Source organism: Porites lutea, chromosome 13, assembly GCF_958299795.1.
Source record: "Porites lutea chromosome 13, jaPorLute2.1, whole genome shotgun sequence".
Lineage (NCBI taxonomy): Eukaryota > Metazoa > Cnidaria > Anthozoa > Scleractinia > Poritidae > Porites > Porites lutea.
In genome coordinates this window covers 16,752,519-16,776,473 of record NC_133213.1, presented here as the reverse complement: position 1 = coordinate 16,776,473, position 23,955 = coordinate 16,752,519, and the positions used below count along the sequence as shown (strand labels likewise).

Here is a 23,955-nt window from a genome sequence, read left to right as displayed (position 1 = left end):
TGACAATTTGATGACAAGTATTTTTAGGCTGAAGTTTAACAACCTTGCCCCGTTTGAGAAAACAGATTTTATGACGCCATGGCCTAAGGAATGTCACGTTATGCCTGGGATAAATTTTCCAAAACTATTTTAGTCAGATATGTCTTATCATATCTTTGTGGAACCCTTTACTTGGATCTTTCTGTGTCATTAAAGAGGATCTTTGCATTCTCTGTGGGGGGTCTTTTTAGCCTTTCAACTCTTGCCTTAACTTACCTGAGATTGCACTCACTAAAACTTCAAATTCTACCCATAACATGTAAGCTTGACGTGAAGCTTAAAATGATGTGGTGAACACTGAAAAAACAGCTTTACTCCCCACGTTACTTCTCAGACTGAGTTGATAAAAACTATTTTTCCCAGAGTTCTAAGCGCCTCGGTCACGCCAGCCTTATAACCCCTCTCTCGTGATGCTTGAAAAGCAGGAAAAGATCAAACTGAGACTTGGTATGTTCCAACATATCCATTTTCAGAAGAAACCGTTAAAAGACAACAGAAATTTAAATGTAGAAATAACAAACAATTATTAGATAAGGCTAAGTATCAAAATATCATAGGTTTGTATTCACAGCAAAACAACTCAACCTTGTCCCCAGGTCTTCTCAGCTAACTGTCCAGTTTTCTGACAATTATGCTGTCATTTTTCACATATCGCAAACTCCTTCCAATTTTGGTCAACAGTGGCTAGCCAAGCATAAACAGAGAAATATTTTGAGTGAATAATAAGATAACTTATTTAGGAAACATGCATACAACATGTAAATTTCTGTTAGTTGTCATTCAACGATTAGTAAAAATTTCCAGGGGTTCTCCGGGTTCTCCCGGGATAGTCACTGATAAGTGCTAGTGACTTCACAGTCGTCTCAAGCTCACGTTACGATGGTGGAATGTAATTAGTCGAGCTTTCTTGAGCAACGAGACTCTAAAAATGTAAAATCAATATATTTTTATTCGTGTGTGTGCGCCAAAAGGAAAATCATGGTACCAGGTGTTCCTAGCGGAGACCGTGAAAAGTACTGGGGCTAAATATCGCAACGTGAGCTATAACATATTCAAAAGATGTTGACCTTTTTCGGAACGGGTTGGTCCACGAATTCTGTTGCTTGAAAGTGTTGATTACTTTACAACAAGCGTCAGTGGCCGAAGAAAACAAGAATCTTTATGAGCAAAACTTCAGGGAAACTTCGATGGTGAGGCTAACTGATCGGGTGTTCTAAAAAATTTCATTGTATGCATAAGTGAGTCTTGTGATGAGCATGCGGTTATTTCCAGCGACGATTGAAATGACGCACTATTTTCTTCACTTTTTTGCTCTTTGGCAATGATATATTTTCTCTCGATGGAGCCTTGATTTTCGTATATCTATACACGCCTATTTAATCAATTCAAAAACAATAAAATCGTCGAAATGGTAAAGATCTTAAAGAACACTCGACCGTCGATAAAGTAGGATGTCGAAATCCTGCTTCGGTGTAGAATTAGTCTCCTCCTAATTTCCTATTTATTCACCAAGCAAAAAGCTCGACGTAACCCTTTTTAAGAGCGTTCTTGTTTCTTTCTGTAACACGAGCGAGTCGGTATTGCGTTTCAGGCGACCGTTGAGTACATCCCCTATAACCGACTCCTTCGTGTCAAGGCCTCTTAATTTCTTATTTTATCTCCTTATCTCCAAGAAGCAAGCTCCACTTAACAATTTAGAGCGTTCTTGTTTTTGTTTTTTTTGCTGTGACAAGAGCGAGTTGGTATCGCATTACAGCCTACCGTTGAGTACACCGACTGTAACCGACTCACTCATGTCATGGAAAGAAATAACATTCCGCCCTTTTAAGGGAAGCTTAAAACGCATGTGGTAGCCTGCGAACCGGTAGACTAATTTCGGTCGTCGCTTCTCGGAAATTCGTCTGGGTTCGCAGGCTATGCCTGGGTGACTAAATTTGCGTTAGTCTCATCAATGTGATGAGGTAGTCATCTTCGTTCGTATGGCAACAGTTGTAGAAGACCCTCGTCTGCTTGCTTGTAGCAAGTTGATTGAAAATCATAACGTTAAACAATCGTACCCAAACTTGCCAAATTAATTGCTCAATGTCAAACCCAAAATTAGTTACATGTGGTGTTCCCCAGGGAACAATTCTTGGACCTTTGTTGTTTTTACTGTATATTAATGACCTACCTAATTGCTTGCATTTTTCACAACCTAGAATGTATGCCGATGACACCAGCCTAACCTATGCCAGCGCAGATTTAAAACTCATAAATGACTGCGTTAACGACGATTTAAACAAGGTGTATATATGGCTATCGGCTAACAAACTGACCCTTAACTTGACTAAAACTGAGTTTATGTTAGTTGGGTCGAGGCAGAAGCTATCAAAGCTTTCTGAAACTCCTTCTTTTATGATAAACGACCATCCCGTGATGCAAGTGTCAACGGCAAAATCTCTTGGAGTGCATATTGACCAAAACTTAAGCTGGGAATGCCACATACAGAGTATTTGTAAAAAGATTGCTTCTGCTTTGGGTGCAATTAAAAGAATACGACATCTTATTCCTTTTAATGTATTAATTAATGTTTACGACAGTTTAATTCAACCGCATTTTGATTACTGTAATGTCGTATGGACCAACTGCGGCATTGGTCTTTCCGATAAGCTGCAGAGGCTCCAAAATCGTGCAGCCCGTATTCTAATGTCCGCTAATTCTGATTGTAATGTGGACGATTTGTTCCTGGCACTAGGTTGGCGTAAGCTTAAACACCAAAGACAAGTATCGACGGCTATTATGATGTATAAAACCGTACATGGGATGACTCCCGACTATCTAACATCTAAATTTGTATCTCGTGACGAAATAACTTCTTATCGATTGAGGAATACTGAAAATAAATTAGTCCTTCCACTGCCCCGTACCAATTATTTAAAGAAAAGTTTCTCCTATAGCGGAGCTAAGCTGTGGAACAGCCTATCCAATGATTTAAGATCTGCAGATTCTTTACATGATTTTAAACGGAAACTGTGTCGCAACAGTTTTGAATGAGATCATACATTAATACAGTTTTACACGGCATCCTTGAAAAGCAGCTTTTATTTGTAAATAGCAAGGTAGTTAAAATTTTATGAATATATTTTTAATCAGAGTTAGTTTAGTTAGGTATAATAGATCTTAGATTTTTTTGTACATGCTGAAGGAACCTTAACCGTGTTTAAATAAAGTTATCTATCTATCTATCTATCTAAACACTAGCTTTTATTCTGAAAAAAAGACATGACAACAGTGTTAAAGAGTGTTGTATACCCGCTTGCTATGAAAAATTAATGTTGTTAGCCATTCTATTTTAATTTGAAACATAAAAATTTACAGAGGAGAGGTTTAATAAGTACCTTTGGTTTCAAGATGCATGCACTTCAACTTTTTTTTCAATTACAGTGTCCATTTAATACATGATACTACCAAACTACGATATACTAGTACTCCTTCTAATCTAATGAAACTAAACACTGAAACGTTTCGCGTAAAGTAACGGTTTTTATGGGGAACAGGCAGCCTAGGTCTATTTAAGGTAACGAAATATGAGCAGCAGAGCCTTGTTTCTTTAAAATGACCCTTGCCATACTCTAAGATCTGTCGCGAAGTATAGCATGAATATTTAACCTAATAGCTTGTTATATAATATCATTCCCGTTGTTATCCACTTTACACGCTTTACCCACTGACACCCTCAACTTGTTAGCCCCGTTTCTACCACTGTAAAATAAAGAACTTGAGGGAATACGCGTTTTCGTTATACTGATATGGACGATATGGAAAATTATCCGCAGCAGGAGCCCATGGGTCATATGCTCCTGTTCCGTAGCCTACCAAGCATGCAGAAACGGCGCATTTCTTTTTTTGTTTGTTATACTGGCTGATTATATGATATTTCATGTAATTTGTCATTTATTATGCCGAGGTCTTCCATTGCGTTACGTTACAATTTTCAGTCAGTTTTTCTCCTTAACAAGACCAATTGCGGGCAAAATATTAAGCCATGATTTGATCTGACTTAATGGCTTTACATTGTGATTAAAATAATTATAGCTGAAAGCAATAAAAATGCCCGAACATTTTTTTTGTTCAAACCGCCAAATTGTTACTTTATTAAAGGCCGTTCCCCGGGGGGTACTAAAAAAAGTTTTGACGGGGAGGCTCCGCCGCGAGGTCCAACCCCTTAATACCCTTTTATATATCATTTTTGACAGAAAAGGGAACCTCCTTAAATTAAAAAATGGTATCCCTTTCACACACCTAGTTTAGAACCGTTGCATTCCGATTAACGTTCAGTGACTGAACGTTTTCACGACTTTTTCACAGCCACAAAATGCATTGCTAGCGCTGTTTAATTTTCGCCTTTTTAGCAACTGAAACAACAGCTCTCCCTACCCTTTGACATACTTCAACAAGTGAAATCACTACCCTTTCACACACCTAAAGCCTGAAGGAGCCTCCCCGTATAGGCCATTATAGGGAGTACCCCCCCCCCCCCCACCAGGGGACTGTTCTATGAAAACACTGAAAACCTCCTCTGTTAAAGACAGTTCTACTTAAACTAATTGTTGGTTTTTAACTGTATAAGGTAAGAATGATTAATTATTGTCAAACTAGAATCGCCATTACTGTATTTCAGCCGACTTTAGTGTGAAAATTAGTTTCGTTTTAAAAATACTTTCTTTGTTAGCGTACTGACCAACCATGATTGCGTTGGAAATTTCTTTTCAGTGTCGTGTATGGCACCAGTGAGGTGCATTGCACTCAACAGGTTATATAACCATCTGAAATAATAATTCTGACTAGAGATTCTTATTGGAGATGGGCGAGTACGGTTATGTGAAGGGGTACGGTACCAAACAAGAAAATCATCTTCACCCAGGTAATCTGGACGTGGAGGTGGACCACTGTCTCTTTCCTTGATTGTTTGCATTCCATCCCACTCTTCAAACAGGAATAGCTTTGGTTTTCCATCCAGCGAGGGGCATTTATCTCGGCTGAAAAGCGATGTGATCGCCTTGGTCTCATCTTTTGATTCACGGTTCAGGATCACGCACAAAAAACAGTCATCACTGGAGAAGTCTCGTCCAGCGGTGTCCTTGAGTACTTCTAACACTTCACGCTCTGACAGATTGACTTTTTCCTGAAGCCAAAGTCCTGGCCCAGAAATTGCTTTGCAACATAAGAGAATTGTGAGCTGCGGTTGTTTATCATCAAGAAATAGCCACCGGACACTGGTGTGTAGTCTCCTTTTGAAGGAAAACAAGGAAACAGTGTTAAGTTGTGATCTTAGAGAGCTTAAATCGACGACGACGGTGACGGCCACGAGAACGGCAAGTAAGCAATAGGTTTCGATTTGATAGATTAGTAAAAAAAAAAAACAGCAACAACTTTGCACGCGCATCATTCTTTTTTTCCGTCACTGCACCATTACGACATGAAAGTCAGCGTAGTTTCACGTTTCGTGGAAGACGTGAACACAAGTCAAGACGACGACTCTCTTTTCCTGAACTTCGTTACATTCTTTTAGAATTCATGCAACTCCCGAAACATTTGCAAGATTTGCAAAGATTTGACGACTTTGAACAAGATGAAATAAGCGCGATAAATTTTTCATTAAGCTCCCTCACTGTTTAGGCTGCGCCTGTTATCTACCTTAATAATAATATTATTATTACAATTATTACTGTTTGGTGGTATTATTATCATACTTTATAATTACCTGATTTGTGAATGAAAAAGTCTTTGTATAACTTGTACTCGTCTTATGAAATGATGGTCATCAGTTTCACTTCACTTAGGTTAAACTCTTTCAGAACTTCAGCCGTGACAAGGGTATCTTGGACCACTTCATTGAGATGTCCTCTGCGATAATCCTTCCAAAGAGCCTCAAGGACTTCTAATGAACTGCAGGAAACTGTTATGATCAAACTACCTTGTCTGAATCCTTGAACAACAACACCAAGCTTTGTTTTCAAATATTCTAGCAACATTTCTAGGGGTTTCTTAAATGCACAGACAACGTCCCAGAAATCAATAGCTTTTGGACGATTCAGCAGACTCGTCTGAAGGAGTAATAGTTTGATTTCTTCCAGCTCGCAGGCATTCTGGTCCACTTTTTCAATTAGTTTTTCGATCTCGTCTTTAGTCTCCATATCCTTTTTGTACCATAACCGAAGTTCTGAATTATATTCCTTTGCATCTGGTGTTAGTGGATCACGGAAAAGGTTTTCGATGGACTTCTTCGACTCATCTCTCTTTGCCCTACTTATCCTGTCGGCAATGCTCAATAGGGCCTCACTGATTTCCATCCAAAGCTTCTCAAAATCAGCATTTGTTATCTCCATTCTGTGGTTGTGACCATAAATTGTGTTGCGATAAAACTCAACTCTAACCACGTCTGGCTCACGGCTGTGATCAGTGCTGTTGGGTAAGTTGTCCCATCCGGTGGAAGGGGTAAGGTTGCATATTTCTCGAAGCAGTCAAAGTCGGACGACTTTCCATAAGCTCCTGACGGTGGTTTGTAAAGGACGTCCCATTCGGGGTAGGTAAGGACTCTATTTCTTCTCAGTGTTTGCAGCTTTGACTTTATGGTAGGGTTACCAAGTACAGCTGGAAGGTTGGCTGGCGGATGGATAGCGTCAAACACTTCTCTTAAGAGTGCGAGCCCTCCACGCATCAGAAGCCTTGTCAACCGCTGAAAATTTGCCTTTTCACCTGTTGTATGTAACGCTTCATCTGCAGCAGATTGTGATGTACCTCTAGCCATTTCTATGCCAATACCATAGGTGACACTAAAACAAAAAGTAGCAGATCATACATGTCACTTTAACCCTGGGTTATGGAGCAGCAAAGTTGAAGATAACTGAGTAAAAAAAAATATCTTATAGGGAAAACTCTTTGCACAGCAAAAAAACAAAAAAACAAAAACAAAACGTTACACCTGAGTATAAAAGTGTGCAGAACATGCATGCATGTTGTGGGCTTTTTGGTTTAACTATCCCTCCCTTAGTGAGAACTTGAATGGATCATGTCCTTGTGGAACTTTGAAGAACTGACATTGGGTAGAGCTATAACTTTTTTAAAAGAACAGCTCGGCCACTTCAGAGATGAAGACAAATGATTATGATGTGATCGACTAAAAATTATATAAACTCAGTTGAAAAAATGAGCTTTTTATCGAATGGGGCTGTTCCTGTGGATGAAACGAAGAAAATCGTGTTAATCCCATCCACTCCTTATGGGTCATCAAGTATCATTAAGCTTCGAATAGCCTCTAGAAGTTTATTTTGGCAGTCTAGAAAAAAACAATGTTACTGAGCAACTAGTCAACTCTTTAATTTGGTTAAGGAAATAATATCTACATATTAAAAAGGAATGACCATCAAACACACACAGCAGTGTTTTATCACTGATAAAACACGTGCTGTGGGTGTTTTGAATAGCTTCAAAAACGTCCTCGGAGTGTTTCGTTTCAATAGGATTGCTAAACCTTGCATTTCGGTTTTAAAACGTGTTGACTGCGCTTAATTGACAAACAAAAGCAGCCAAAATAACACTGAAAATTTGGTCGATATAGTTATGCATTACATTGGGCAACGTAACTGAAGTACTCGGTTTAAAAGCATCTACTTACCTTCGCTATACGGCTATCTAAAAGAAAGAATTTCCACAGTCAATCCGCACTTGAGGAAAAGAATTGCCCTATGTCATGGGTCACAATAGGATTTGATAATTTTCACGGAATTGCAAACTGGTAAAAATTTAATTGCTTGTGACTCATTTCCCCTACTCAATCTTGAAATCGGCGGTAACAGTATATCTTGATATGGCGGTTTCTCCGTTAAAAAACTTCGCATCGACGGTTTTTTTTGTTTTTTTTGTTTTTTGTTTTGCGTTTTAGGACGAACATTTTTCCGTTTCCGGTAGATATTTTCTCAGAAAATCAAAAGTTTTGTTCTTCATTTATTTGCAAATTAGGAGGACCATTTATAAAACTTTCGTCCTTTATTAGTATTCTTTATAAAAAGTTTATCCTAATCAGCCTGTTTCAGTCATTCAACTCCGTATTCCCCTGAGGCTGAATCCAAAGCTCTCGCCTAACTCGGTATAAATTTCCTTGCGCCTGTTTAGATTCGAGAACACAGTTGGACAATATGCCTACTGAATATTAATGAGTTTTTGAAGGAAACTAAATGTCAACATGTCTCATAAATTGCTGAGTAAATTACTGTGGGTTTTTTTTAAAGCTATTTTTCTTCTCTATAAAGTATGTAACAGAAAATGGTACTGATACAAAAACCATAGAGTCATCTATGATCACAACCAAAATAAAATATTAAATAGTTCATCCACTTTTCATAAGAGAAAACTCCTATACGTCCTCAGGGACTGCTGCATTATTACAGACTGTAAACTTCCACTTACATATAATCTCTGGGCTCAAACAACTTCGTAACTCAGTGGGTCATAAACGGAAGTTACAGTGAGCTTTCAATTTGCAAGTACCGACTTACTGCTATTTGCGAGACATATTAAAAGCTAAAGAAGGTTCTGATTTTTTAACTCAATGAGAAAATTTAGCCATTTGTAGTGCAGGAAAATCAATGGTTGAGACAAAATGTATTGTAGGTTAGACTCAAATACATTAATATCGCCGTGTGTATACGCTAATTACATCTCCTGTTGATGTTCTCGGTATCAGAATGTTTTAAAAGAATTGATGCCTATTTTTGCCTTAAGAACAACTGCTGTTCATTCGATCTCGAATACTGACGATGAGTTACGAAAAATTTGTACCTAAGTGCGCCCTCTCATAATCTAATCTGGTGCGAAAACAATTCGCATATCAATTACCTCTCCTTGTTCTTGATATCGAAACGGAGCAACTGCAAGGTGAAATCTGTATTAAAAAGAAAAAAATTTAAATTATCGACCACATAGTTTTTTTAATTTTTGTGACCACATGTAAATTTTCAAGGCAAACTTACCTCAATTTCTAAATAGTGCACTAGGAAATTTAAGAAGCAAGTTTCTTTTTCACAGCCTCTAGAACATAAACAACCCGGGATCAATAACCACTTCCTCCTTGCCGTACGAATATTAACTAAATATTATTGCAGTCACTAAATCTTGAAATTCCAACCTTCGATTCTAAGTTTGAAGTGAAGCTTAAAACATGCGACTTTTACCCATTATGGTGTGCTAAAATATAGATAAAACAACTTTACTCCTTAAGTGGGTAAAAATCGCCCAGAATTACCGACCTATTTCCACGTATTTGGTATTTCTCAGAAAGGAAAGGTCCAAAAAGACTGGGAACGAAAAGCCCCTCGGTCATGCCACCTACTCATTCGTCACGCATTCCGTCAACAGATTTGGCCATCCATCATAATAGATAACACCTGTTTTACCCTCCAGGTCCCAGGGAGAAGCAAAATATTGCACAGAGATGCATTTTTGGAGTTGAGGTTTATTTTAATTGAATTAGTGTAGGTTAGGTAATAGCATGATTTATAGTGATATTTGGCATAAATACCACGAGTGATATTTCAAAATTGTTATACGTAATTTCACGAGCCGATAGGCGAGTAAAATTTGAGACAATTTTGAAATATCTCGAGTGGTATTTATGCCAAATATCACGTACAAATCATGCTATTATTCGTTTATACTGCTACCCGCAAAAGGTTTGTAATTTTCACAAGCAGGTATTTCAAATTAAGCTAAAATACCACTGCTCTAAGCCAATCAAATTGCAGAAATTTCTTATGTAGTAGTATAATAGATTGTAATCGAATACTTGAATTTTTACCTACCTGCCGGGGGGAGGGAGGGGGCTCCCATATCAAAGAGAAGGATGTGCCTGTCGTCTTGCAGTAGGTTACAAATTTTGGTCTTAAGTAGGGTGCTCGGGCCAAAGTACTTTTACACGCACATTTATCACGTAAGATCGTGTGTAAAATGAAAATAGTAACAAAATAAAACCATACTCGAATAGCTTTTTTGGTTGCGGTTCTACTGTTTCCGACAAGCATCTCTGTCGTTTTCATACTGGATACTTCACCCCCCCGAGGACATTCGCCAGTCCCTAACGAAGCTTTGTGTTCCCCTCCTAATCATCAGGCACAGCAATTCAGTCGCCAGTCTCCGTCGAAGCTTTGTGTTTCCCACCGAATTATCGGGCACAGAAAAGTTGGACATGTAAATTGCAATTGTGCAACCTTCTGTGGCTGGTGATTATCGGCTAAGTCCTTTGGAATGAGAAAGACAGTGCACAACTGCGAAAAATTGAAACAAACCTCACTGCTAACGCATTGCTTCCTTTACAGTCCCCTTGGGTAAGGCAGAAACGCAAAAAATGAAAAGCAACTCTTTAGGTTTCCTTGGAGTATGGACAGTATGGTCTTTGTGTGTAATCATGGCCAGGAAGGAAAGGGAAAAATACTGGTGTCAAAGCCGTCAGAGCTAGCGTTAGTTAACTGAGTTGTACTTGACTCTTCCAGGTTTTACAATCTCCTTGTGGTAGCACGTTCCCAGACACCTGATCGTAATTCGACGTTGGCCACATTTGCCTCGAATGTTATGAATGCTTAGTTACTTACGCCCCTGGGAAACTCAGAAAACGTTCGACGTCGTTATTTATTTTATAAAAAGGTATGCAGGATATTTTCGCAATCCACCCCCCCCCCCCCCCCCCCCCTGCAAAGTGGATAAGTTCGTTCAGGGATAACTACTATACTCCGAGCCCCAGTTGTTCAAAAGCTGGATAGCGCTATCCACCGGATAAATCACTATCCCTAATCAACGCGTTTTCTGCGTATTCGCCTGTTGCTGAACCTCCCTACCTCTCGTATTCAACCGTTTTTCCAGCATAGGTTTTTTTCCATCTCGTTTCTGTAGGAATTTTTGCAGGGACTCCTAGGACAAGTTGCTAGGTTTCGAGCTGCCATCAATATAATTGTCCGTAAACTTGTAACCATCAGCTGGCCTGAAAAGTAAGCCTAGGATATTCACTGGCTGAATTTACTGCTGACCTATCTTCATGCTTAAGATCCAAAAGAAGTTGATAATTTCCAGTTGTTCCAAATGCGATGCGTTTTGCCTCTGGAACGAAAACTTTGATTGTATAGCTTGCTTCTGTCAACTTACCAAAACGATATGCAGGGGATATGATGTTCAAATACCAGCTTCTTATGACCTCTTGTAGTGCACAACATAAAATGCTCGCCAGGGTTTCTGGTCACCCACGAAATAATCACCAATGGTAATAAAAGAATTCGCTGGCCTGAGCTGAGGGGTAAATTCCGAACTTTCACCATAAGGACGGTCACCGTTGAAAGGACCAAAAAGAGGTTATGAAATCCCCCAAACGGCCCAAAGGCTGGGAATTGGGTTACCTTCTATATTGGTATTGACGTCATAATTGAAAACTACACTTGGTACGGGGGGGGGGGGGGGGGGGGGACTCCCATATGAAACAGACGGGGATGCTCGTCGTCTCGCTTAGGGGTGTAAATTTTTGATTTTGGCCTCGCTTAGGTTGTTCCGGGCAAAGCGCCAATATTTTAAGCCGCCAAGGTCTCGTTTAGGGTTTCGAGAAGAAACACAGAATAAAGCGAAGAGAAACAGAAGTCAAACTTTCTTTTTAACTTGTTGTGTTTACTGCATTACCTCTGTGTCAATGCTTTTAAAAACTACTTTTAGATAAAAGCATTCGATGATTATGTCTTTATATCATTAAAACTCATTGCAAGTCGTATTTGTGTGTTTTTAAGCGGTCTCTTTTAGGGGTCAAAATTTGCTTGAGCCACGCCCAGATTGGTCTCCTTTAGGGGTCACAAAAAGCTTGAGCCACGCCCAGATGGTCTCCTTTAGGGGTTAAATTCAAAATTTCCGACGAGCTTCCCCGTCTGTTTCATATGGGAGCCCCCCCGGGACTTGGAACGGGTCGATCATCAATCAGTTCCACCCATGAAATCCGTTGTATCGATGAAGACTTCCAGGGTCGTGTCCTAGTCATAATCAGAGCTACAGTCTAGTCGACTATCCAAGCTAGGAACATTGTCGCATGCAAATATTCCAGGCTCAATGTGAACCGAGTACAGCTCGTTGTGTTTTTGTCGTTTGATTATAATCCTTCCAGTGAAGGTATGTCTGCCTTGTCTGTCTCTCATAAAGGTCACCAATATGTTTGAGATTCCTCATCAAATACAAAAATCTTTTTCACCGGTTTCATCGATAAATTCAAGTCAAACAGACATAGCTTTTCCTGTGAAAACTTCTGCACCGAATTTCGTCACCTTCTTCGTGTATTTCAGGAACAGGTCGTTTGATTATTTGTGAAATTTCTTTGTTACAGCAAACCGAGAAGCCATTGTGGTCGTAACTTTGCGAGTTTGGCGTTGCTCGCTCGGAGGAACTGGAGGTGGCTGAGTGAATAGCGCTGGATATATACACTGGTACATACATACGTACACACTGGATAGTACACTGGAGTAGGCTCCTAATCTGGGGTCACCTGTCAATACCATAGCAACTTTTTCCCACCTAAAGTGACCTTCTGAACACTGCTCAGCTTTAAAGAAGTACAAATAGAACCGGAGGAAACCCATTTACCTTAAAAAGCAAACTTTTGATAGGGGTAGAACTATTGCTAAGATTTCAGGTTGTCTGCTGGTACATGCCATAATAAATTATAGATGGTTTTCACAGTGAGGTCATCAAATCACGTAAAGTCAAAATAGCCAGGTTTTACGCATTCTTATTTACACTAGGTTGAAGATGAACCAAAAGAATATCTTTGTACAAGTTTCCAAATCCCGTAGCATGTTTCATTTCAAACATACAGCAATTTGAACTTCCAAGTTTTCTCAGTGCTTGACACCAAAATAGGAATGCTGTGTCGTTGAAAAAAGTCTCTCCTCTTGATTTTCAGCGGTATAACCATTTCAAGTGTTAGAAGATATGTGACCCTCCACAGGAATTTGATGCTAAAGGTGAAAGCACGCGCACGACACGCTTGCACGACACGCTTAGCGTGCCGTAGATCACGGATATGCGCATATTAAATTGAAAAAACAAAGACGGACACACTTGCCTTTGTTTTGGCAAATTTAACACGCTAGACCTTTTGTTTTTTTGTAGCGTGCCATATGCAACGGTAAGTGTGCGAATTATAGCACGGTTAACGTGCAATTTGGGTAAGACACGCTGAACACGCTTGATTACTAAAACCGCTAAGATGATAAAAATGGCTTGGGTTTTCAGCAGATTTAATCAGCATTGATAACTAGTCGAAGTGAATCAAATATACCAATTGAGACTGTTTTGGAATTTGATAGTAACCGTGGCCATTTGACTGGACGAATTATCTTTCACAGTTTTTTAAGAAACTCCCTAAGATCAAATCATATCATCATTTTCGTTTCCACAAAGACTTTCCGGGAACTATTTTCTGCAAGAAGTACTGGAACTCTGAAGAAATAGCAATAAACATTTTAAGAAACGATGTAAGATTCCCTGGAGGTGGACAGCTTCCACCCATAATCACCCCAAGCGGGATCAGCCGAGAACGTGCTCAGTACCTGTTTAAGGAAATAAGCAAATTCTGTCGGGACGGAACAGAAAATTTAGTGGCCCCACCAGTCCTAGAATAGCAATTTTAAGTGCCTGTATACAAGTTTTACTGAAATATTAAGTGTGTCAAATATTTCACTTTTTTACAAAAGCATTATATGTTAACATGATAAGATTGCATTGTACCTTGTAAATAAAATTTGGAAGCGCTGTAAGTTCTTATGTGTATTTTTTAAAACGACAATACGAAAGACATTAACTAAATAATAGATAGAAACTGAAAAATGAAAAGAGATTTTACAATTTGGCAAGGGGAAAGCACTTGATGATTTCTATTATATTTGATCGCGATTGCTGCGATCGGCAAGAAAGTGTCTTAAGTCCGAAAGATCACTGTTTCTGAGAAAATTGCAAATGTGTTTTAAATTAAGAAAAGTTAAGATAACCTTTGCACAGCTTCGTCAGTAAACATTTCTGGAAAGAACTTTGATTTTGCAATGCTAATATAGTTCTACCCATAAAACCAGTAGGTCACACCGTTCACTGTTTATACTTTTCAAGTGACAACGTTTTTTCAATCAGATACTATCGCTGCGATCGCTGAGGTATAACTTTTTCTTTCTCGATAGTTACCAAAAAAGGGTGCCGTTCATAATCACTTACGGTTCCTTTTTGTAGAGGAAATTTATTTAGCTTATAGATAACACGCCTTGCGTGCTTTTGCGCACACTGAAAGCGTGTTGTGCTTTTTCGCACGGAGCTTTTGTTTGAAAACTTTAACACGCTCTTTTGTTCGACTTGCTCACGCCTAATTGTCTCAAGCGTGTCCTCTGAAACAAATGAAATTACTAATGAGGCAAGATTGCAAGCGTGCTAAAGCGTGTTAAAATAAATTCTTTTGTTTTAAAGTGAAAGCGTGTCGTGCGCGTGCTTTCACCTTTAGCATTAAAATCCTGTGGAGGGTCACATATGTTTATGTGCACGTATGCTAGTTCTCGAGTGAAAAGAGAGAGCTTTTATAGAAAAAGTGAGCTCCAGATGTTTTTGTTGATTTCCGGAGGCCATATTGGTGCACCAAAACGCTACACCAAAATGGGGTTTTGTTAAAAGCAGGCCCGCGGCTCAGCGGCCCTAGGCCTCGGCCCACGGCCCGCGACGGCCCCGCGGCCCGGAGGCCCGGTGGCCCGGTGGCCCAGTCCTGATTTTCCACAGTTTTTTTGTCCAGAGGTAAATCCACGCGCGTGCACAGATCTGCATGGGTTAGGGTGTGCAAAATAGACGACGGTGAGTTTGAATTCGTTTACCATTTAATCATTTGAATCCTTGTTTCTGTTTGTTGCATGTTGTTCAGATAAAAACGCTTTCATTATCTGTTCATTCGTCTCTTTACAGAAACCGATGGCACAATAGAGGACTTTCATTATCGAACGATGTAAGTTGTAAACCATACTTTGAAAGTAAAAATATCATAAGTTATGAGATGTGTGAACTGCGAATCTTTTTCTATTATACAGAGACATGGCGGTCTATTTACAGGCACCCCACCCCAAAAGGAGAACAGGGCAGAGTTTTTCAAACCGTGGTTTGAAAATAACTTACATCGTTTGAGAATGCACTTCCTCTCTATCGGGTTCTGTAAACAGACGAATAAACAGAGAATGACAACGTTTTCACTTAGCAACATAATGCAACGAAAGAAAGGGTCGAAAAGGATTGAAATGATTATTAAAATGGTAAACGAATTCAAACTCACCATCGTCCATTTTGCACGCGCAAACCCGATGCAGATCTGTGCATGCGCGTGGATTTACCGCTGGACAAGAAAAAATGTGGAGAAAAATCAGGATACCGGGCCTCCAGGCCGCCGGGCAGCCCGGCCGCTGGGCCTCCGGACCGCGGGGCCGTCGCGGGTCGTGGGTAATCTCGTACCCAGATCTCCCACAGCCACTTTTCAGTGTAAAACAGAGTGAGATCTGGGTACGAGATTAGGTTCGTGGGCTGCGGGCCAAAGGTGCATGAAACCTTTCGGCAAATAACTCGGAAACTGCGGCCCACAAAGACCTGAGACTTGGACAAATTGTTTATATATTAGTCTTTTAATTATAACATTTCATTTTCTTAGCCTCTTCCACTGGATGGTTTCCAATTTATTTTTTTTGTTGCGTGACAGTGAAACCGATCTATTATTACAGGTTGTGGGGAATTCAACCGCCAGAAATTTATTTTGGTTACATTTTGCCCGTGGTCATGCTTATAGAAGCTGATCATGAGGGAAATCTCCAGCCCTGGCCTTAAAAAAGCCTAGTAGGGAAGACCAGAAACCAGTATCAATATTCTTCTCTTTTAAAAACACGCCCTGCAAATATAGGAGCCTCAGAACCTATAACGAAAAGAAAACCTAAAAAAGTTGCGTTACTTCCGCTTGCCTCCAAATTTGGCCCACAGGAAGTTAATAGATTTAGTCAATTATGTCCCTAGTTCCAGCCTTCATCGTTGTTTTCAGCTTCACTCAACAATAAAAAATGTCGGTCCTACAGTGACGGCTTTTGCGAAGAATGAAAGCTTGTATTGACGAATTTGAACCAAATACAAGTCAAGCAAATTATTTTGAAGGATTGTGGGGGATAACAAGCCAAACAAACTCGAAAACCGAGGTAAGAAAACAGTAAATGCAATTCGGCGAGTGGGCCAGAGTCTGGTACACTTTTTGTTGAAACGCAGTGAAATCCGTCCCGCTGAGCTTTTTGCCTTCAAAGCCTCGCTTATTTTGATGACTTCTATCAGTGAATTTATGTTTGCCTATTTTTAACTCGATATTCGCGTCTTTCGAAAGTAAATGGGTCTAAATATCGGTCAGTATAAAGCATGGACTGCGGACTGCGGACTACGGACTACGGACTACGGACTGCGGACTGGGTATAAAATACATGTACGGACTAGGTATAAGAGGCGGACTGGAAAATATGGACTGGGTATAAAACACGAACTAGGTATAAGGCGTGGACTGCGGACTGGGTATAAATATGGACTACGGACTACTTGGGTAAAAACGGTGCTAATTGTTCTATAGGCAAGGAAAAATAAGATCAAAAGATCGTTAAATAGCAAGACACGTGAGTTAAAGTTGTAAATACTCCTATAAATTCTTGGTGGAGGTGTGCTGCCCGGTTCTCTTAATCATGAGCCTGACCTAAATGCTATTTTCTTCACCCACTTTTAGATCTCTAACAATCATGAAATGGGTCAGGACGCGGCGGGCACTCCCTTATATAAGCCATATGGGTATGTATTTCCCAAAGTGAAGGGTTTTTGGGCCTTTTTGGTCTGAAAACACTTTACCCATTTTGGTCTGGAATTGGGTATGGTTTTTGATGGAACTACAGGAGCTTACATGAATGGACGTATTTATCGTTTCAATTCCAAATAAATTAAAAATGAAATAGAAATATGCAAATTTGAAATGCATTTGGAGAATTTTTTTTGTTTATGCTCTAACTTGGTAATAATGACATAATTTCTGCCTAATTAGACCTAACTTGTTCCAGGCTCTAAGATAGTTGGGTCCACTGAATTGAGAAAGGGCGAACACAAAAATAAAATAGGAGAAAACTGGGGAGTCTCCCCGACTATCTGAGAGCCTGGAACAGGCTAAATTAGGCCAGATCCGAAAATGGGTATGGATTTTAGAGATCTGGTCTGAAAACAGGTGTGGAAAATGACATTTTTTGGTCTGAAATTTAAGCTCAGGATTTGGAGAACCGGGCGGCATACCCCCACCAAGAATTCCCAGTAGTACCCCTGCCTCCGGGGGTCAGGAGCAGTGTGTAAATCATGTCATCATAATCATCGCTTAGAATATAACGTTGGATGATTCATTTCGGTTATTATTCACATATGTGAGTAATCCCTCCCCCCTAAAGACTGCTTTTGTGCATTGCGGAATGCCTCTACTTTGACCTTCTCCTCTGAGTTCTTCATTCAGTCCTCATATTCCCAAGGCTTTATTTGAAATGGAATCGTGGCATCTATAAGAATTTTACTGGTCTGACTAACACCAATACTAAATTTTTTTTTTATTCGGTGCTTCTTATTGGTTTAAAACTGTAAATTGAAATCTCTTCTACCTGTAACTCCTCTAACTTAATTTCAATTGCCTTGATCAGTACCAGCTGTTTCGTACCTCGGTTTTGGGTACTACTCGGGTTGAAGACACACCAGGAAAATAATGTCAACGGGATCTACCAGTTGTTTTTGAACTACTTTAATGTCACAATTTCCAATCTCGCGACAACTAGCTAGAAGTGTATATGCGTAGTCAACTGAAAATAAAGGCATACATTGCATTGCTTACTTGTGAATCGACTATAAAAGCTTGATAAATCGAATCTAACTGAAAATGAAATCAGCAAACTTTCTTCAACAAATGTGAACATACTTACAATTCTGTAAGGCGTTATCCCGTGATGACACGGCTATTTTCCTATCTTATTTGAAGAAAAGGTATAAGACACTGTTTTCAATAACAGGATTCTTTCTCACAGACCCTTCAATTTCTCTAATCACGCTAGTCCCACGAGCGAGCTGAAAACTGATTGGCTAAATTCTAAGAAAGAATAATAATCTTGCGTGTCCGGTTTTATCGCTAATAAAAACAATCAAAAAAAATACCGTGACTCAAAACTAATTACAGCTGTCAACGGAGTGCAAAACACTCGGCCCCAGTGCGGAAATTGGGGACCTAATTGAGCAACGATCAAATTAGCACGAAGTTAAACTCAGCTATATTTTATCAGTTCAGTGTTCTGGAGTAATAAATGTTTCTATTATTGTTCTTCTCCACAAAGCTCTTGCTTTGTAGCAATAACGCATAATTTGTGTATGGGGCGATCGTACTCGCCATTCTGGGTTCTGATGCGCACCTTCCTGACTAATCCGTCCTCCCCTGGGTAGGTGTCTACAATCAGCGCCATCTCCCACTGTAGTCTCTTCCGATGTGGGTTGAGCTCGAGGACCAAATCGCCGATTTTGACGTTCTCTCTTTTACGAAACCACTTGTTCCGCGGCAGCAACGATGGAGCAAAGTACTTCATCCAGCAAGTCCAATATTCGGCAACTCTGTTTTGGACACTCCTTATTAAATGCCTCGGATTAACTCTGGTTTCTTGCTCGGGCTGAGGAGGACAGCTGTGACGACCAATTAGGATGTCGTTCGGGGTAATAGGTGGTTCCTCCCAGACGTCTTCGGAACTTGGGTAGAGGGGCCGACTGTTAATCATGTAGGTAACTTCAGCCAGGAACGTTCTCCACTGTTCTTCAGTGAACGCTTGATTCTTACATACACTGTTGAGGGCTTGCCTGGCGGACTTAATCAGCGATTCGACAACCCCATTTTGGTGACTCGCATGTGGGACGTTCCACTGCCATTCAAAATCACAGACAAATTCTTCTGAAAGGATGCTTTGTATCTTGGGGATGTCCCAATTCTGCATTACCTCTCTCAGGTATTCCTGTGCCCCTAAAAAGTTGGAGCCTCGGTCTGACCAGCAGACGTTTGGGTGTCCGCGCAAACATGCGAATCGACGAAAGGCCATTAGGAAGGCTTCGGTTGACTTGTCAGTTACGAGTTCCAGGTGAACCGCTCGCGTTGTTGCACATGTGAAAATTATTATCTGGGCTTCTTGAAGTGTTCTTCGGTTCAGTCTGATCTGCAGTGGCCCGAACATGTCCATAGCGGTGTTCGAGAATGGAGGAAATCCGGCTGCTACCCGCAAACTTGGCAGTTGACCCATAAGCTGTTGTAGGGGTTTCTTGCGCAGTTTCCGACAGTCGACACACTTGCTGACCACGGACTTAGTCATTTTTCTGAGCCCAATAATCCAAAGCGTTCGCCTTGCTTCGTGCATGAGACTCTTGTAACCGCAATGTCCGCGTTTCTGGTGCAAGTGTCGTAAAAGGAGGATTGCTAGTGTATGATCTCTGGGCAGCATAACGGGGTTCCTCATGTCCTTTGGTAGGATCCTGGCATTTTCAAGGCGGCCACGAGCTCTGATTAGCCCTTCCTCGTCCGTTGTGGCGATCAGCTTTTCGTCAAGTTGTGACACATCTAGGTGGAGCTGACTCCATTTCAAGAGTTGCAATTCTGAACGCTTTAGATCCTGGACTGTTAGGGAGCTGTTGGGTACAGCCCTACGTCTTGTAATGTCAACAAAACGATGAACGTAAGCAAGGACTCTGCGAATTTTTGTGAACGTCGAGCAGCTTTGCAATAAGTAGCAAAAGATAGGGTTGTCCTCTTTCTCTTTGTGAAATGAGGCAGCATGAAACTCTCTACTGTTGTCGTGCCATTTCGTTGGAGCCTTCATTTCTTTTAAAGTCTCTTTTCGATCCTGGTGAGGGTTCTGGTCCTCGTCCTCAAATTTTGGCCATTCCGTCTCTGGCAACTTTAGAAACGACGGCCCCGAGATCCAACTTTCGAGGTCACCCGGAGCAATTCCCCTGGTAAGGGCATCTGCAGGGTTGTACTTGGATTTGATGTAGCGGAATTGTTCTGATCCCACTGTTTCTTGGATTTCTGCCACCCTAACTGATACAAACGGTCTGAATTCTCGAGGTGGGGTCTTGATCCACGTTAAGACTGTCCAGAAAGTCCTATCGCATTCGTGAAAATTAACAAAGGCCAGCGCCTCCTGGCATGTGTTGTAAATTCGCGTAAGACCTAGACACCCCAAGAGTTCAAGTCGGGGAATAGTTTTCCGTTTCAGCGGGGCGACAAAGGGCTTGACAATAACTGGAACGCATTGATGACTTCCATCCTGCAGCTTCCAACGGAGAAAAATGGCGGCTCCATACCCCAGTTCTCCTCCGTCCGCAAAACCATGTACTTGAGGTGGACCTATTGCATGATCTGGTTTTAGCTTCCGGTCAAATTTGAAAGATAGAAGTTGGTTTATTGCTTCTTCGTTTTCCTTCCATTCTTGTTGGATTGCTTCTGGGAGGATGTCGTCCCAACCATATCCGGTACTCCACAGTTCTTGGAGGTCAATTCGGTACTTAATCGTCACAGGCGCGACGAGTCCAATAGGGTCCCATACTTGAGCCAATAGGGCGAGGCACGATCTCTTTGTGAAATCTTCTTTCTTTCTCACAACTGAGTCTTTCTTTAGGGCGAATGTGTCTTCTTGCTTGTCCCACTTGTGACCAAGCAAATCTGTATATCGTTCACCGCTGGTTTGGTCGACTTCCTGGCTGTTTGAATGCCACGCCTTTATCTGGAACTGACCCTTTCCAAGCACTTCGTTAATTGTAGTTGTGACATGCTTGGCTTCAGCAGCGGTTGGTCTGGATCCACCGATATCATCAACGTACATTCGCTCCTGAAGTTCCTTCGCCGCCTCAGGGAACTCCAGTTGGGAAGCTTTCGCCAGGATGTTGATGGCATTCGAAGCGATATCTGGAGCTGGCTTGTCCCCGAAATTTAGTCTGAGCCACTGGTATACAGTGGGAGGATCACTCTGATTCTTTCTCCACAGGAATCGATGAAAAACTTGATCATCCGGATGCACCAACACTTGTTTAAACATCTTGCGAATATCTCCGGCATACGCAAACTCATCCCAGCGCCATGCTGATAGAACATTGGGTAGGCTGCTGATGTAATTTGGTCCCTTCTCTAGGTGATCATTAAGGGAGAGACCGTTGTGCCCTTTGGATGATGAATCAAACACAAGTCTGACTTTTGTGCTCTTTTCTGGAGTGAACACCGCTTGTAGTGGCATGTACCATTCTTGCTGACTGTGATCCACGTTTTCAGGTGGTACTTTGATGACGAAGCTTTGATCTACTAGCTTTTGGACCTCTTCATCCACGATCGCAAGGCAATCTTTCTTTTTGAACGATTTCTCAGCTGAATACATTCTTTTCAAGGCAATGTCATAATTACTTTGTTTCGGAGGCCCGGTTTCCTTCCAAGGCATCCTGACTTGCACTCTTCCGCTCACCAACGTGGTCGAGGCTGAGAGAGCTTTTACGAACTTGTTCTCGCGCAGAGCATTTTCACTGCAGGTACAAAGTTCCGTCGGTCTGACTCCTAAGAAATCTTGATAAACAAGTTTCCTTATGTCTTCTGCGGCGCTCACAGTTCCAATGTCCACTGAGTGAACACGTGGTATAGCTTCAGCATCCGAGTCCAGTTGTCCCAAGATATACCAGCCAAAACAATTCCTTTTCGCCACTGGTTCTCCTGGATTACCGCTGTTTGTATGGATGTCAACAAAGGCATCGACGAAGTCAGTTCCAATCAGAAGATCGACCGTACCACCAGACAGATATAACTTATCTGCGATCGTCTTGAGGTGAGGATAAGCTTCAACAGTTTTTCTTGACACGGTCTTAGCACTGCTACAAGGCTTACGAACGGTATGTACTCGGAGGTTCTTTCGGATGTCTTCATCGACGGGTGATTCAATCACAATCTCCAAGACTTCAGACACCTCTCCCCTTTGTTGTCCTCCGGCTAAGTTCATAGTAAGGTGTGTCTGAGGACCAGACAGACCTAGTAGCTTTGCAGCCCTCTTAGATAAAGGACTTGTATTTGAACCGGTGTCCAACATGGCAATTAAGGTTTTGAAGTTTCCTTCGCTATCTCTGACTCTGATTTTCTGAACTGGACAAACTCCAGGTACGTTCTTGACATCGTTAGCGCCCTCGTTGTCTCTTCCTTGGACACTGTTGTTTTTAGACTCGGCCTGATCTGGACTTCTTTTGTTAAAGGCAGGTGCGTCAGGATCCAAGTTTGACTTTGATGGGTCCACCTTCTTCTCGTTATGAAGAGAACGGTGATGATTTTTCTTGCACTTGTCACAAGTAGTTCCGTCGGCCTTCGTACAGTCATTCGTGTGATGAGACACTCTTAAGCATTTTCGACATCTTTTATTCTCCTTAACGACTTCCCATTTTTCGTTGACTGTTAACCCTTGGTATACCGGACAGGAAGCGAGCAGATGCTTAGACTTGCAGCCGAGGGGACAAGATTCATCATCTTTTCTACTGCTAGCGTCATTGGCGTGATGATCGGTCCTTCTGCCTCCGCGCTCTTTATAGCTGATGCTCCCCTCAATTTCTTTCTTTCCCCTGGATCGAAAGGCTGCCTCTTGGTGGAGCCAATCGACTAAATTTGCCACGTTTTCTTCTTTCTTTTGTCGTTGCATCTCTCTCCCAAAGTCCGCGTTGTCCTTTGGTTCAAGCTTCGACAAAAGTTTCGACATAAAGAATGGCGCTTCACTTACTTCCTGAACAGGACAGCCATTGTCCTCCATGTCACTCACAAACACTAGTACTGAGGTGGCGAAACGTCCCAGACTCTTCGAGTCGCCTTTTACAGTGCCGTAGTTATCAATTTCCGCCAGCAGCTCGTCCATTAACTTCCTTTTATCTGCAAATTCTATGTCTAAAATCTCCCATGCTCTATCGATGTTTTTGCAAGTCTTCAACTGTTCTGTCCACCAAGAACCCTTGGGCATGGCTTTACGAAACCTCTGAAGTTGTTCATCCTTATCCTGGCCATGTTTTTTCATCCAATGCTGAAATTCCTTTTTCCAGGTTAAGTACGCCTTGCGTGACCCATCCCACGATGGGGCCGGTAGCCTTTCTAAACCACTTGCGTGCGGTTTTGATGCCATATTTTCTGCCATTGTTTTTACTGCGTCAGCGACTGCTTCGAGGATTGCAGTGCTTTCAGAGGTGTTTTGCGATGCTGATTGGAATGTACTAAATTCTTTTTGATAACTCGCATATTTTCGCAAAGTTTCTAAATATCGCGCTTTAATTTCGTCTCCTGAATTTAGATTTCGGTTATTCTTTCGTCTTCTGACGTGACTCCTTCTTCAACTAGTCTATCAGCAATGATCTCCATCTGTTTCTTGACAGCCCTGTACTTTGATTCGATCTCATTAAAAACAGCTGCCAATAAGTTTAGTTCGGGTTTCACCGAATAGAGAGTTTCAAATTCCACGAATAATTCATTGAGTACATGGATAGCGTTATCTCTTTTCCCAGAGAGGGTCTTTTTGGAGGCATCGTGTTGCGATCTAAAAAATTGTTGTCGTTCTTTCAACGTTCACGCCCTTAGCCTCGTTTTCATGTAGAGAATTTGGCGTGCGGTCCTCACGCGATCACGATATCTAACCAAAAAACCGAAGAATCAGATAATTTGTACCTTTGTTTAAGAAGTCTTGTCCTTATGGCGAAGGTTTCCAAAGACAGTCGGTCGCTCCTTTTGCTGTCGGTCGTCCTCGTTTTCCTGTCGCCAAGATGATCTTC

The 23,955-nt window shown here is 41.2% G+C and overlaps 2 long non-coding RNA genes and 1 pseudogene across 2 annotated transcripts in view; 2 read left to right on the top strand and 1 right to left on the bottom strand.

Moving 5' to 3' along the window:
• Positions 1-23,955, top strand: part of LOC140923714 (uncharacterized) — a 172,377-nt gene that overhangs the window by 74,022 nt on the left and 74,400 nt on the right. The gene's annotated exons all lie outside the window — the stretch shown is intronic.
• On the bottom strand, positions 5,826-6,829 carry LOC140923503 (uncharacterized; annotated as a pseudogene).
• Positions 16,158-23,955, top strand: part of LOC140923712 (uncharacterized) — a 12,269-nt gene continuing 4,471 nt past the window's right edge. Inside the window, exon 1 of the long non-coding RNA XR_012164177.1 lies at positions 16,158-16,292. This is a non-coding gene — a long non-coding RNA (uncharacterized lncRNA). The remainder of the gene's footprint in view (positions 16,293-23,955) is intronic.